The sequence below is a fragment of the Balaenoptera physalus genome (genome assembly GCF_965194825.1).
Source record: "Balaenoptera physalus genome assembly, chromosome: 12".
NCBI classification, from domain to species: domain Eukaryota; kingdom Metazoa; phylum Chordata; class Mammalia; order Artiodactyla; family Balaenopteridae; genus Balaenoptera; species Balaenoptera physalus.
The window spans coordinates 66,657,765-66,674,593 of NC_138897.1; positions in this window are offsets into that span (position 1 = coordinate 66,657,765).

Here is a 16,829-nt window from a genome sequence, read left to right on the forward strand (position 1 = left end):
GACATGTCCCTTCTCTTCCCCCCTCCGTGCTGATGGTGCTTCTGGGTCCTGGAGGGTCTGCCCTGGGTTTCCTGGAAGCCTTTCTCTGGCTCCTGGTCCCTCCCCAACTCTGTCCAGAAAACCCAGGTCTCCCTAGGTTCTTTCCACAGTGACCTGATTCAGGCTGAGGCAGAGGCTGAGCAGGCCAGTGTACTTTGGGCTCGTCTCAGTGTTCCCAGCTCTTGGTGCCCTGTTCTGTGTGTGGCGATCACCATAACAGGAAAATTTCAGGGGTCAACAGAAGCAAGAAGGAAGGTCCAGCTGACTTTGTTCTTCCAAGTCCAGTTCCTTCTGAGTCCCTTGTGTTCCCCTGTCGACCTTATGAGATATCCCCCAAGCTGTTCAATCAACATCTCCCCTTAACTACCAGTGTTTTCTGGCCTAAGCTGGCTCCAAGTTGGTTCCTATTAGGTGACACAAAACTGCTTAGATCTGCTTCATTTCAAGATGATCTTGGATTATTAAAAAAAAATCCATGGAAATTGCTGGAGAGATGTTAATGATGTAGTAATTTTTATATTTTGAAAGTTATATGTTAGAGAAGTTCTGTCCAATAGAAATATAATGTGAACCACATATGCAATTTTTAATTCTCTAGTAGCTACATGTGAAAAAGTAAAGAGAAAGCAGCTTAAATTCATTTTAATAATATATTAAATATTATTATACATACTCTCATTTCAATATGTAATCAAAAAAATTAATGAGATATTTTGAATTCTTTTTTTCATACTAAGTTTTAAAAATCTTACATATTTCACACTTACAGTACATCTCAATTTGGACCAGCCGCATCTTACACACTCAACAGCCACACGCGGTTAGTGGCTACAGGATGGCATGGTTTTGGGGGTTTTAACTTATAGGAATGACTTTAATAGTGTGAATCTAAAATGTCATAGGAACCAGACATTATTTAAGGGGAAGTGGGGCCCCATGGTACCTTCATATGTTACCATACTGCAAAGGAAGGCACCTCTCCTCCTCCATAATGTGGACCCTCTAATGATCGGGGACTTATCCAAAACTAAGAAGATGACTGAGGAGAGCAAGGAGGGTACTCATTATTGGTTCAAAAAATATCAGTTGTATGTGTATTATCTAGAACTATGCTAGAAGCTGAAGTTACAAAAATAGAAACACTTTCCACATTCGTGGACATTACTGTCTCTGGAGGGAGAGAAATATTTATCAGAATCACACAAATAAATGTGCCAAGTGTTATGGAGGAAAGGAGCCAGAATGATGGGAGCAGAACCTGGGACTTGCTCTAGTCTGGAGTCTGGGAAAGCTTCCTCAGGGTGAGGAGGTTTGAGCTTAGATCTGAAAAGATGTGTGAATGCTTAGAGGCAAAAGCGGGGGGCGGGTAGTACATCCCAGGAGAAGGAGCATGTGTAAATGTGGCAGGAAGCATGGCACATTCGGGGACCTGGGACTGCAGTGTGGAGGGAGAGAGGGTGCAGCAAGGGCCGGGTCACGCCTAGTGTGTTAGACCTGTTACATGTGCTGGTCTTTATTCCAAGAGCAAGGGGAAACCATTGCTGGGATTTAAGCAAGGGACGTGATGTAATAGGTTTAGTTTTGAAAAATTGTTCTGATAAACGTTGAGCAGGGTGAGAGGTGTCTGTGGGGAGACCTGTCAGGATGCTAGTGCAGGAATCTCAGGGGGAGACCACGGGGGTCCACGTCATGTGGCCAGAGCAGAGATGGAGAGAAGAGGGCAACTCTGAGAAATGTCAGGAACGTAAAAGAGAGAGATCTTTGTTGAGGGGGCCAGGGTGTGGTTCCAATCCTCGCACTAGGACGAGCATAAAGAAGATTAGATTCGGGGAGGAAGGTCTTGTAGAGTTTTAGGGGCCCAAAAGACAAGCAAGGTGGGATGGTTGGGTAGGTAGTTAGATATGAGTCTGGAGCTCGGAGGAAAGGTCAGAACTGAAGAAGATTTTGAAATCACGCGCATCCACACCATCCTCCAGCCACCCTGGCCTCTTGGTTCCCCGGAGAATTGTGCTTGAGTGCCTTTGCCTATGTGGTTCCATCTGTCTCCAATCCTCCTCCCTCTCCCCTTGGCCTAGGGACTCTCTACTTTTCCTTTAGATTCCAAATCACTTGTCATTCCCTTATGGTTACCCTTCCTCACCCCCAAGCCTGTAATAAACCCTCACAGCACCACATACCTCACCTTCGTGGTACCTGGAGCAATCACCAATCGCAGTTTTACATTTATTTGCATCCTCATTTGACTAACAACTGTCTCTGTCACTAGAATGTAAGAACAGGACCAAGTCTTTTTTTTTTTTATTAGATGAGCTTTATTTTTTAGAGAAGTTTTAGGTTCATAGAAAAATTGAACAGAAAGTACAGAAAGTTCCCATCTGCCCCCTCCCCCTACCAAAGACACAATATTCTCCACCATCAACACCCAGCACCTGAGTGGTACATTTGTTAGAGTCGATGAATCAACACTGAAACATCATTATCACCCAAAGAACATAGTTTACATTAGAGTTCACTCTTGGTGTTATATGTTGTTTGGGTTTTGACAAATGTATAATGACATATATCCAGCATTACAGTATCGTACAGAATAGTTTAATTGCCCTAAAAATCTGCTGTGCTCTGCCTATTAATTCCTCCTTTATCCTAACCCCTGGAAATCACTGATTTTTTTTAATGTCTCCATAGTTTTGCTTTTTCTAGAACGTCATATAGTTGGAATCATACAGTATGTAGCCTTTTCAGATTGGCTTCTTTCACTTAGTCATATGCATGTAAGATTCCTCCATATCTTTTCATGGCTTGATAGCGCTTTTTTTTGGCTACACCATGTGGCATGTGGGATCTTAGTTCTCCGACCAGGGATTGAACCCGCGCCCCCTGTGTTGGAAGTGCAGAGTCTTAACCACTGGACCTCCAGGGAAGTCCTGATAGCATTTCTTTTTAGTGCTGAATAATATTCCACTGTCTGGATGGACCATAGTTTATTCATTTGCCTACTGAAGGATATCTTGGTGGCTTCCAAGTTTTGGCAATTATGAATAAAGCTGCTATGAACAGCCGTGTACAGATTTTTGTGTGGATATAAGTTTTCAACTCTTTTGGGTAAATACTAAGGAGTGCGATTACTGGATCATATGGTAAGAGTATGTTTAGTTTTGTAAGAAACCACCAAGCTGTCTTCCAAAGTGCACCATTTTGCATGCCCACCAGCAATAAATGAGGGTTCCTTTTGCTCCACATCCTCACCAGTATTTGTTGTTGATAGTGTTTTGGATCTTAGCTGTTCCAAAAGGAGTATAGTGGTATCTTATTTTAATTTGAAATTGCCCAAGAATATATGATGTTGAGAATCTTTTCATGTGTCTATTTGCCATCTGTATATCTTCTTTGGTGAGGCATCTATTCAGATGTTTTACTCCTTTTTAAATTGGGTTGTTCATTTTTTTTACTGTTGAGTGTTAAGGATTCTTTGTATATTCCATGTCTGTTTTTGTTCACCATCGTGTACCAGTGCCTAGGGTTATAGTAGGAGCTGAGTAAATGTCTACTAAGTGAATAAAGATGTGAAAGCAAAATGGCAGATAATTCAAGCTGTGCCTAAAGATTAGTTATTGAAATAAAGAGTATAAGAGTGAGATGAGAAGAGAATATTAGGACCAAGATTTTGAGGATTTCCTCATTTAAATGCTGGATAGAAGAGAATATCCAAATGGCCACAGAACATAAAGCAATTCAACCTCATTAGTCATCAGAGACATGCAGGTTATAACCACAATGAAATACTACTACACACCCACCAGAATGGTTAAAATTCTTGAAAAGGATGGAATTACCAAGTATGAGCATCTGGAATGCTCATACTCTAAGGGAACCGTAAATCCATACAACCAACTTGGAAAACTGTTTGGTGGCATCAATTAAAGCTGAATGTATTTACATTTTATCATCTAGCAGTTCCCTGATTAGGTATCTATCCAACAGACTGATACATAGAACTTCATAATTCTATATATAAAACATTCAAGGGCTTCCCTGGTGGCACAGTGGTTGAGAGTCTGCCTGCCAATGCAGGGGACATGGGTTCGAGCCCAGGTCTGGGAGGATCCCACATGCCGCGGAGCAACTGGGCCCGTGAGCCACAACTACTGAGCCTGCGCGTCTGGAGCCTGTGCTCCGCAACAAGAGAGGCCGCGATAGTGAGAGGCCCGCGCACCGCGATGAAGAGTGGCCCCCACTTGCCGCAACTAGCGAAAACCCTCGCACAGAAACGAAGACCCAACACAGCCAAAAATAAAAATAAATAAATAAATAAATAAATAATTTTTTAAAAAAACAACATTCAAAAGAAGGGAAAATGAATTTATTGTATTAAAAGCCAGGATAGTCATTACCTTTAGAGAGAGGTAGTAACTTGGAGGAGGGTCAAGGTGGGGATGAGTCTAAGGCTCTGGTATTTCCTGAGCTGGGTGTTGGTTATGTGAGTGTGTTCAATCCGTGATGATTCATTAGGCTGTTCCCTTTATGATTTGTGAGCTTGTCTTCACACATGTTTATACATTAATTAAAAATTTATTTAAAGAGAAAAAGAGGTCTGTTTGGAGTCCTCCAAAAGGAAGTCGTAAAACTCTTTTTCCATCCCCCTCAGTGCCTGAAAGACTGTGAGTCTATGGGCCATTGTAAGAGCAAAGGAACCTGTCTATAAAAACTTCTCACCCATTTTCAATGTTGATGCTTTAACTTAGAACCTAATACTCAGGAAGAGACTTACTTGATGGTCATGGGATGATAAAAATATTTTGGAAATGGTCTAGGATATTTAGTGGGTCATGAGAGAAAACACTCGGGACTCCACGCTGTGTTCTGCTATTGGTTCTTATCAACGTAAACTTTTTTAGCCAAGACTATTATAACATATAAATGAAATGATTTATCTGCCTGGATGCTTGCTCTGGTTTTTGTAAATCCATTGTTGATGAATATTAGAGTCATGAGGAGCTCTCAGCTGAACTTTAGGTAATTGCTTAGAAATGCTGTGACAGTTTCCACCACTGAAACAGGGTTGAGCATGCACAGTTATCCACAGAGCTTGGTGGATTCTCGGAAGCTCTCTCTTCCACTCCCTGGAGAGAGGCCGCTAGGTGATTTTCAGTGCCTTGAATTGTGGGGTTGGGGTAAAACAATCAAACTCTATACTAGGAAGAAGGGATCTAGTAGAACAAAAGAACACCAGGATTCTAGTCAGAAGAAATAGTACCCTTGTCCTGCTACTTGCTGTGTGACTGTGGGTAATTACTAATGGTCCTCTCTGCACCCCAGGGTCCTCATCTACAACACGGGGATGATTCACTGGTTCGCTGGGTGGGATGATGGCCTCACAGATTTGAAAACATTTAGCATGTGGTAGGTGCTCAATAAACATTCTCCTGTTCCTTTCATAACTGAGAAGTGAGGAAAAAAACACATGTTATATAGACATAGAGAACAGACCTGTTGTTGCTAAGGGGGATGGGGGTGGGGGAGGGATAGATTGGGAGTTTGGGATTAGCAGATATAAACTATTATATATAGGATGGATAAACAACAAGGTGCTATGTATAGCACAGGGAATTGTATGCAATATCGTGTGATAAACCATAAAGGAAAAGAATATTAAAAAAAGAATGTCTACATGTGTATAACTGAGTCACTTTGCTGTACAGCAGAGACTGGCACAGCACTGTAAATCAAGTATACTTCAATAAAAAAAAACACATGTTATAATCTATATTTTTTCAGTAAACATAAACTTTTTGTTAGTAGAGCTGTTGAATATATAACATATCCAATGGCATAATCTAGTGAAAAGTGCTTCAGCCTCAGAGGATCTTGGTTCAAATCCTGCCTGCCATTTGCTAAATATTTGACCTTAAGAAAGTTACTTAAGTATCTGAAATTTAGTTTTTTTCATCATAAAACAGTAAAATGTTACTAGTTTCCCCACAGGCTCTTGTGAGGGTTAAGAATGATGTATAGACTAGCCATGGGTCTTTGTAGGTGAAACCCCACCTCACCTCACCTAAGCCACAAGAGGGGGTGTATTGGCTCTTGTTGCCACATTCAGGCAAGGGCAGAGGTGATCTGGTCTGGGGGGTAGCTGCTACCTTGGACCCATGCTGGCACTTGTATTCTTCTAAGACACTTACCAAGAAAGGGGCCCAACCTGGGTTCTCCAGGCTTAAAATCAACATTATAAATGCTGTCTCCTTTAAGAGTTTCCCAGTCACCTGACCATGCCCCGCCAAGGTAAAGTTTGACCCTCTGCCATTTCCCTTTCTTCCACTGTGGGTGTTGGCAGGGTCATCACAACTCTTTCCCACCTCTCTGAAACGGGGGAAGCGGAAGCAATCTTGAGCTGTCTTGCACTGACTTGGATACATCAATTCTTTCTCTCTTAAGCGTGAGTTATTTTCCAACAGATACACTGCTGGGAGACTAAGATAAGGGGTACCTTTGAGGTGGGGTCTTGGTGTTGGAGACTGGCCTTCAACTCCAGTGCATTTAGTCATGCTCTCTCCCTTATGCAGATAAATCCAAATCAACTTATTCATTTTTCTTTATGCATATGAGAAATATCTTGTATTTTACTTGTATTTTATATACTCATGTATACTTGTATTTTATATATTTTATATTATTTATAAATGTATACTGAATAGTTTTTCTACAGGCTCATTAAACTCCCTGAAACTCTTATTAATCCTTATTAACTGTTATTATTCCTGGAAGTATAGCACAGTATTTAAAAGCACACACTTTGGTCTAGGAAAAAATGTGACTTTCAATCTGGTTCCATCACTGACCTCTGGTATTTTAGGTTGACCTCCCTCTTAGGCTTGGTTTCCCTAGGGAATTATCTCATATACAGTCTGATCTCCAACAGTCCTATGAGGTATTAATAACCATAATTTATGCAGACATCTGATGCATATGTCCTTGTTTATTATTTTTATTATTTATTTGTATGTTCATTCTGGCCAGGACCTTAATAATCCAGAGAAATGGATGCCTCAAATTCCTATAAGAAATCGACATTATGTATAAAGAACAAAGCAAAATGTGTTACTCAGCTCAGATTGTCATAACAAAATACCATAGATGGGGGGGCTTAAACAAGAGAAATTAATTTCCTCAAGTTCTGGAGGTTAGAAGTCAGATCAGGGTTCAGCCAATTCAATTTCTGGTGACGGCTCTCTTCCTGGCTTGCAGACAGCCACCTTCTTGCCACATCCTCATGCAGCCTTTCCTCAGTATGTGTAGAGAGAGTAAGCAAAGCAATCTGGTGTCTCTTCTTATAAGGACACTAATCCTCTCAGATCAGGACCCCACCCATATAACTTGATTTAATCGTAATTACCTCCAGAAAAGCCCCATTTCCAAATAGTTACATTGGGGTTAGGGCTTCAACATATGAATTTTTTGGGAGGTGGGACATAATTTAGTCCATAGCATGAAACAAAACGAAATTAACCTAAACTTGAATATAGCTAGAAACAAATAAATCTAACTGTGCATTAAATAATTACATAAACACACAGAAAAAAATAATGAATTCAATTAGCTTTTGAACCAAGTACTCTGACTATACAGCCTTAGTAAATAGGAGGAAAAAAAGAACTGCAGAGAAATCGTCAATTTCTATAGCAGTTTTGTTGTTCAAGGGTATTGGTTTAGTGATATTGGAACTATTTTATGTATATTGAAGGATAGGTATGTTATGTGTTGTTGGGAACCAGGGGAAAGGGAAATACAAATAAGGCATGAGAAAGAAGAGCTGTAGTTGTATTAGCATCAACTCATGTTTGTTTGTTTAATCTGATCCATTGAAAGGACCTATATGCCCTTTCCAATATCACTTAAACACTCAGCACCAAAATCTTGGTGTCTAAATACTATTCCCTATTAAAAGGAATCAGGGCTCCTTAGAGAAACAGCTGACAGCAAGTCTGAGACAGGAAGTAAAAGTGAATCTGAAACCTTTACTGGGTCAGATTACTTATTAAATAGAAAGAGAAAAGATGCCTTACAACGGAGAAATCTGGACACCACCTGTGCTGAGTTAGCATCACTGGTAATGGGATAAACTTACATCTGTGCCCCCTGCTCAGATGCAATGGGAAGGATACAACATCACCTTTGTAGTTTTCCTGCCAAAATGTTTAACCTAAATCTAATTAGGAGGAAACAATTATTCATATCCAGATTGTGGAAGATATTCTACAGGACAAATAGGTCTTCAAAAATGTCAAAAATCTTGAAAGATTGAAGGAGACAGGAAACTGTGGATTGTATAATAGAAATCAATTAATTAATATAAAATTAATTATCATGATTAATTATTAATATAATTGTTCAGTCATGTTAAATATCTCAGGAATGATAATATTATTGTAATTTTATATAAGAATGTTTTGTTCTTGGGAGATACAGGCTGAAGTACTTAAGAGTGAAGTGTGATGATTAATTTCAAATGATTCAGCCAAAAAAAGATGTTTTATGTACATATTTATTTATTTAAATATACATATATACTTATATTTAAACATATAAATTTCAGTACTTCCAGACTGAAGTTCGTTTATAAATATATAATTTACTTATAATATATATATATTTCAGTACATCCAGACTTGGATTTCATGGGCCAAAATAAATTTAAAAATAAAAATATACACATACATACAGAACAAAATAAAACAAAAAAATTGGGGAACTGATGTAAAGTTGCTAGCTCTGTATTTTGTCCAATAAAGACTGACATAAACAACTGAAAAAGTCATCTATTATTCCATCTGTTATCATACTATGTCATTAAAAATGTCATTTTAATGAAATAACGACCTCAAAGAAAAAGCAGTCTGTTATCTCAGGGTGAAAGTTTTTTAAACCAGCTGCCTTTGTCCGTGTGAACACACACGTTGTTCCTGTTCGCCATGGAAAAGCGAAGCCGGTAGGGACGGCCTGGTCCCCGGGCAGGTGGTGGGACCATGGGGCCCAAACACCTCCTGGCTGGGAATCACATGGCTGATGTCCCCGTTGGGCGGCTCTGTTTCCAGCCTCCAGGAGAGAGAAGAGCAAGCGAAATCCGTCCTCCAGGACCTACTCCCCCAGCCAGCTCTGAGAGTAAATGTCTCCTTTTTGAGCTGAAACGGACTGCTCTGTGGCTCCCACTCTTTGTTACTTTGCCGTCTGAAGCACCTCGGAATTTAGCCAGTTCCATTTTTCCCCTTGGATATGGTAAGATATGAATCCAGAAAGAAGTAACCTGGGAACCGATCTTTCGCCCTCTTTTATGAATATGCCTGTGATAGCTGAAGGTTGTCATGTTTTCCTTAATTATCTCTAGCTCTAACATACCAGTCTTTTAAATATCCTTCTTAAGCTGTGGGCTGGTTATTTTATTTTTTTTCACTTTTAAGCTTCCTTCATGTAGCACTAAAAAGGTATTCACTCCATCTGTAATTTCTCAAAGTCTAGACTTTAAGAGCACTCAAGAGGTGTTTCTACAGCTCTAGTTAGTGTGTCTGTGTGTGTTGTGGGTGTGCATGCTTGTGCACACGTGTGTTAATAAAATCACAAGGCTGGGATGCAGGTTTGCTTTCCTTGAAAATGTTTTGCATCATGCATGTTGGAGACCTCATCCACTCAGCAGTGGGGTTTCCCTATTTTCGATCTTTCCCTCTTTCTCGTTCTTAGCTGAGCTCTCTAATCTCTGAGCCGTGGCTCTGAGATATTTACAACAGGCTCTGACATTTGGGAGGGGGGAGCAGCTTTGAAGTTGAATATTGCCCGACTATGGCTCCTGAACTATGCAGAAGTCAGGTTCTCCTAGGCAGTTCCAGACTGATGCTCCCAAACACCCCTCTGGCTGAGCCTCTCCTGACCCCACTATCTTTATAGGCCAGTGGTTCCCAGACAGAGCCGTAAAATGAGAACATCTTATATCTGATAATAGACTTGTAAACAACAAGGAAACCAAATAAGAACTTAAAAATCCAAACATCCCCAGTATTACTACTACCATTCATAAAAGAAAGGATATTTTGATACCCATGAAGTGGGAAAGTCATTATCTCAGGATAACTTGGGAGCTGTGCTTTCGGCTGTGAGTACGACGGAGGGTACAAGAAAGTGCCACAGCTGCCCTTGGGAGCTCGTGCCCAGAATCTCAGCCAGAGACAACCTTCAGGGTCTCCTTATCCAACCTCCTTCTCAGGGTTTAGATGAAATATATCACTCAGGTGACGTCCACTAACGGAGACACGGCTACAACACAGTGTAAAAAGTGAGAAATCCTCTCAAGGATGTAGGATGATGTCCATCGGGAGGTAAAAGGAGAGGGAAAGCAGGGCTCAGGGTGCAGCATACGAATGAGACTTTGAGGAGTGACGTGATTGAGACCAAACATTCTCAAATTTCAGTGTACATCAGCATCACCCACAGGGCTTGTCGAAAGACAGAATCTGGACTCTGATTCAGTGGTCTGGGGAAGGGCCCGAGAACTTGCGTTTAGGACAGTTTCCCAGGGGATGCTGCTGCTGCTTGTGTGGGGACCGGGGGTTTAGAGATGCAGAGACTGGGGCTTAGGCAAAGGTACAGAAGCAAGAAAGTAGAGTGGGTTGGTGCAGGTAAGACGGGCAGGCAGGATTCTGCAGAAGAGTGAACGCCACGTGAATGAGCTTGGACTTTATCAGGGTAGGCAATGGGGAACCATACAAGATTTTTGAGCCAAACAGTAGAATTTAAAACAGGATCACATAAACAGGAATGAAGTGCTGACACAGGCTACAACATGGACAGACCTTGAAAACATGCTCAGTGAAAGAAACCAGTCACCAAAGACCACATATCCTATGATTCCATTTATGTGAAATACCCAGGTCAGCAAATCCATGGAGACAGAAAGCAAATTAGTGGGTACTAGGGGCTGGGGAGATGAGGGGGTGGGGAATGACTGCTTAATGGGATTGACGTTTCCTTTTTAAAAAATTTTTTTATTTTATTTATTTATTTAATTTATTTATTTTTGGCTGCGTTGGGTCTTCATTGCTGCACGAGGCCTCTTCTCTAGTTGCGGCAAGCGGGGGCCACTCCTCACTGTGGTGCGTGGGCCTCTCACTGCAGCGGCCTCTCCCATTGCAGAGCACAGGCTCCAGGCGTGTGGGCTTCAGTAGTTGTGGCACGCAGGCTCAGTAGTTGTGGCTCACAGGCTCTAGAGCACAGGCTCAGTAGTTGTGGCACATGGGCTTAGATGCTCCGCGGCATGTGGGATCTTCCCGGACCAGGGCTCGAACCCGTGTCCCCTGCACTGGCAGGCGGATTCTTAACCACTGCGCCACCAGAGAAGCCCTCCTTTTTTAAAAAAATTTTTATATTTTATGTTTTTATACATCTTTATTGGAGTATATGAGGTTTCCTTTTGAAGTGATGAAATTGTTCTGGAACTAGATCCTGGTGAGAGTCACAACATAGTGAAATGCATTAAATGTCACCAATGGTAAATTTTATGTTATGTGCATTTTTACCATGATTAAAAAAAAACACCCAGCATCATATTTCTTACAAAATTAGGTTACATCACAATAAAATATTGATAATTCCAACAGATAAAAGATGCAAATTTGTATATTTAGAGTGGTTATAACCATTTCAGGATACAACTTTATACAGAGAAAAAAGATCAGAAATAACTGACGTGAGTGTGTGTGTGTGTTTTGGATGATGAAAATAATGTGATTTCCCTCTTGTTAGAGTTTCTAGAAATTTTCAATAAATATCCAGATATTACTTATATAATTAAAACATATTTTAAAGGAGGAGAAAAAGGAGAGTACCAGCTCTAGTATAATTTTCACCAAGAATAACTGAGAGGGGTGGGTTTGAGCCTGAGCTTTGGGACAGATCTGGGTCTCAGACATGAGAGACTCGAGAAGGCAAGGGCGTGAGGAAATGAGGCGTCCCGAGCGGAAGTGGTGACTGTCCACCTCCCGCCCGAGAGCACCACTCCACGGTTTCCTCCAGAGACCTCCTCCACGGTATCCAGCCTCCCCTCTTGTACTTCTCTTTGGGTTTTTCCTTCATTGAGCTGTCAGCATGTCTCAGGATTTCATTCGTTCATCCATTCATTTTCTCAGCCAGCATTTATTGAGCATCTACTGTGTGCCGCCATACTTCATCCATGGAGCCAAGGTGCAAGCACACAGCCGTGTTATTCCGGCCAGCTGGGGCTGGCTTAACACACCAGAATTTTATATTGTTTCTTTCTTTCATTTTTTAAACACAGCTGTTTTCTATTCCTGGTCTGGGCTGCAGCCCTTTCTCTCAATTCCCTTGGATGGTGAGGAAGTAATGCCTTTTTTGTTTCACTTCTCTGGATGGTGCACTTGAGTCAGGCTGCACACTGGGGCTGGACAGGTTCTGGACAGCCTGGTGGTGTCGTCTGTGGAGTCTACCCAAGCGGTGCCTTCTCCTCCTGGGGTCCACACCCCATACGGAGCCTGGCTGTTTTACTCTGAATGACTCATCTCTGCTTCTGCGCCAGCCCTTTCTCTCCAGTTCTGACACTTCCTGGTCACTGGCTTCAATCTCATAGGCCACGTCTTTTCTGCTTTGGACCTGGATCTTTTATCTCCAATTTTTATTTTTCAATCATTATTGCCCTCTCCTCACAACACTGATGTGGCCCAAACCGACATGTATATTCATGAATTCTCACTCTGGTCACAGCCTTAGAGGCTGGGGAAAGAGTCGATTTCTTCAAAGGGTCAAGGCCAGAGGTGAGTTCAGACTGTGGCCTCCTGATGCCAGGGCCTCCTTGCCGACCTTCTGCATCTCTAGCTCCTGGCCTCGTGTCTGGTGCACAGTGGGTGCCTGGTTAATATTTGGAGAAACAGAGTCAGGACCAGTATGTATGCCACTGGGTGGCAGATTCAGGGCAAAGAAAAAATCAGTTAAGTATTGTATTAGTTAGGATTCTTTACAGAAATCGAATCAATAGGATGTATAAGTATAGCGAGATGTACTTTAAGGAATCTGTAGGATCAGCCAGCAGGCTGGAGCCTGGGAGTGGAGTAACAGTTCAAGTCTGAAGGCTGTCTGCGGCAGAATTTCTTCTTCCTCCAGGAGATCAGTCTTTCTCTATTAAGTTCTTCAACTGACTGGATGAGTTCTACCCACACTATGGAGGATTATCTGCTTTACTCAAAGCCTACTAATTTAAATGTTCATCTTATCTAAAAATACCTTCACAGAAACATCAAGAAAAATTTTTTTAAATTTACTTTTTATTAAGGTAACATTGGTTTATAACATTATATGTTTCATGTGTACATTATATTTCTACTTCTGTATACAACTATAGCACGCTCATTACTAGAATAATGTTTGACCAAACATCTGGGTACCATGGCCTTGCCAAGTTGAGACACAAAATTAACCATCCCGAATACTACTGCTGAGTTTATTGTCTGCTCTTTAGGTAAGAGTTCCATGGCAGTACGAGTAATCTGGTGAGTGGAAAATGTTGTGTTTCATAGACGTGATATCATTTTTACTCTTTGGGAGTGACTCCCCAGCCCTGCAGAGAATTCCAAGATGTTCCAGGTGCTGACCTGGTGCCCTCTGAGCTTCTAGTCAACAGGGGGAAGTGGGACCTCTACCAATGGCAGTGAGGGTGTGAACACACCAGCCGGCACTGACTCTCTCATCTTTGCAGTTAACTCTTGATTCTCTAAGTTCAGCCCTGATATTTTACTTCCCACTCTGCTCATCATTCTTACCCGCATATCCCTGCCAACGCCTCAAACTAAAACCAAGTACAGTTCAATGCATGGTGTGGTAGTTAAAGGGCTCACTGAATAACCCATCTGGGCTGGAATCCCGGCCGTGGCCATGTGGGCAGACCCTCAGAGAGACCATTTGCCTCGGTCACAAGGACAATAGCACCTTTTTCTAGGCAGGAGGAAGTGACACAATTGTTATGAGATGCTAGGCATGGTGGTACCCAGCTGGCAGTGAAAACTCAGTAAGTGTTTACTCTCATGGTTAAGAGTCATTCTTCCCTCCAGACTTTCAGGTTCAAAAGGGGAGAATGTCACCAGTGACCCTGACTTAACCTTCCAGGTCCTTTTCCTCCCCTCCTTATTCTCTATAGTAAATGTAGTATTTTTAGCGAAGAGCAGAGAACTTTCAGACTCTTTATCCTTCTCCCCCACCAGAACCTAAAAATACGCTTGATGAGAGTATAAATTTGCTCATGGAAAGTAAAAGAGAAATACTGCACCAGAGAAAAGACGTATGAAGGCACCCATGTGACAGAATGGCTGTGAAGATATATAAAGATATATAAACATATGTAAAGACACACACACACATAAAGAAAGAATGTGTGACTGAAAAGGTCAAACCAGTGCAGCCCAGCAAGCTTGAACGGGCACTGCTCTTCCTGTCCCACTCACAGAAGCATGGGGGTCTAGGTTTTACGACTTTGCTAGTTTGATAAGTGGAAAATTGTTTCTTAATGCTTTAATCTGTATTTTTACTCACTTGTGAAATTGAATACTTTCTTCATATATTCATTTCCAACTTGTGAGTTGCCTGATTGGGCCTGCTTATTTTTTTTTAAAGACTTTTTTTTTTTAAGAGCAGTTTTTGGTTCATAGCAAAGTTGAGAGGAAGGTACAGAGATTTCCCATATACCCCCTACACTGACACATGCATAATTTCTCCCATTATAGAAATCCCTCACCAGAGGGTACAAGTGTTACAATTGATAACCTACATTGACACATGATAAGCATTCAAAATCCATAGTTTACATTAGGGTTCACTCTTTGTGTTGTATATTTTTCAGGTTTGGACAAATGTATGACATGTATCCATCATTATAGTTTCATACAGAGTATTTTCACTGCCCTAAAAATCCTCTGTGCTCTGCCTGTTCACCCCTTCCCCCTGACTCCCAGTGATCCTTTTACTGTCTCCATAGCTTTGCTTTTTCCAGAATGTCATAATCATACAGTATGCAGCCTTTTCAGATTGGCTTCTTTCACTTAGTAATATGCACTGAAGTTTCATCCATGTCTTTCATGGTTTAATTGCTCATTTCTGTTTAGTGTTGAATAATATTCCATTGTCTGGATAGACCACAGTTTATTTATCCATTTGCCTACTGAAGGACATCTGTTTGCGTCCACATTTTGGCAATTATGAATAAAGTTGCTATAAACAGCTGTGTACAGATTTTTGGTGTAGATATAAGTTTTCAACTCCTTTGGATAAATACCAAGGAGCGTGATTTTGGGTTGGATGCTAAGAGTATGCTTAGCTTTATAAGAAACTGTCAAACTGTCTTCCAAAGTGGCTGCACCATTTTGCATTCAGCAATGCAGTGAGCGTTTTTGTTGTTCCACATCCTCGTCAACATTTGGTGTTGTCATTGTCCCAGATTTTGCTATTCTAATCGGTAGGTAGTAGTAGTACCACATAATCGAGCAATCACACTCCTTAGTACGGGTTATCACAAACTGGTGTGGCTTAACTGTTTAACATGCAGACCCAATTTTTGGGTCATGTTATACTCACAGAAACTTATTTACTACAAACGCCTCTCTAAATCTACATCATACACACATGTCATGTAATACCTAAGTGACATATACCATTGCACACCATTAAATATACCCGAGTAAAGACACCAGTTTGCTTAATCATTCCCAAATGTTAGGAGATTTCAGTTGTTTTGCCCCTTTAATGCCACAATTAATGCAGCTGTACTCCTCCATCTCAGCAGAGATGACTTTTTATTTCTCAAATGTATCTCTTTCTTTGTGTGCATGTTTGTTTGTGCACGCACAGGCAGGCTTTCTATTTGCTCACTTTTCTGTGTGTGTTTCCCTGTTATTGTCCAAAAGAGGATTTGCTGGATCGAAAAACATGATCAGTTTTATGGTTGTTATTGGCTAGATTTTAAAGAAAGAATAGGGTGGTTTTTCCAGTCCCTTGGTGGATTTTCACTAAACACTTGTTGGTGAATTACTTGTTTCTTTTAGAAGAAATCCCCGCACAGAACCTTCTGAGATGAGGTCCAGGGTGAGTATTCCAGGTCAACCATCCCGTTATGTGGACGCCCCGCTCCTGGGGTCCCGTCATGAAGACGACTGTGGTCTCCCAGACCCATCAAACAGGAGTCTCGTTTGAATCGCAGGAGAGGACAAAGACCCTGCTGGGACAAGTCCTAGGTAAAAAGATCATTTCTAATCACCTTTTTTTTCTTTTTCCTTCTTTTTTAAAAGAAAATTCTAGTCATTTTCACACCCTGGTGATACAGAGAGGATCCTTGCTTCATCTATGGGCACCTCTCATACAGATAATTCCATTTGTGTATCAGTTTAGACCCTGACCTGTTGTAAAAGGGGTTTAATGGCTAATTATGTTTGTCAGCAGGAAAGTCCATTAACAATTCCTGGGAAATAAAAATAGAACCTGGGTGATAAAGTCTAACCTTGTTTCCTCTGCGCTCAGTCTAGTCGGCTGGCTCCCAGGGCACCGCGTGCAGGGGCCTTGTGTCCCGCTCTTCAGACCACGGTTCCTGGTGCAAAACGGCAGCGCCGACAGCTCAGCTCAGGGCGCTACACAGAAGGTCCGTCCCGGCGCACTCAGTTCAAGATGGCGGGCGAGCCGTGTGCAGAGACGCTGCGCCTGGCGCCGAGATCAGGGGGCGTGAGCAGCAGCTGCGCCTGCGCTGCTGGCGAGAA